The sequence below is a fragment of the Penaeus monodon genome, chromosome 29 (genome assembly GCF_015228065.2).
Source record: "Penaeus monodon isolate SGIC_2016 chromosome 29, NSTDA_Pmon_1, whole genome shotgun sequence".
Classification (NCBI taxonomy): domain Eukaryota; kingdom Metazoa; phylum Arthropoda; class Malacostraca; order Decapoda; family Penaeidae; genus Penaeus; species Penaeus monodon.
The window spans coordinates 3,287,459-3,287,667 of NC_051414.1; the positions used below are offsets into that span (position 1 = coordinate 3,287,459).

The window sequence follows — 209 nt, forward strand, 5'->3', positions numbered from 1 at the left end:
AACAGCTGGCTTTGCTGTACAGACCGAACTTAGTTTTGTTTGTTCTTTGTGTCCCCCCCTCTTCCTCTCCGTCCCTTCCCCCCTCCCCACGCTCTTCCCGTGTCCCCTCCATGTCCTTTTTACTCACCTTCCATTACCCTTTTTCCTCCTGTGTTTTGTCCTGCGTCCTTGTTCCTCTGTGCCCTCCTTTCCCTCCGTTCCCGCCGTTC

At 54.5% G+C, this 209-nt stretch overlaps 1 protein-coding gene across 1 annotated transcript in view; it reads left to right on the plus strand.

Annotated features, from left to right (window-relative positions):
* LOC119591906 (ankyrin repeat and sterile alpha motif domain-containing protein 1B-like) overlaps nucleotides 1-209 on the plus strand; it is a gene marked incomplete in the record, with an annotated part of 115,155 nt that overhangs the window by 27,215 nt on the left and 87,731 nt on the right.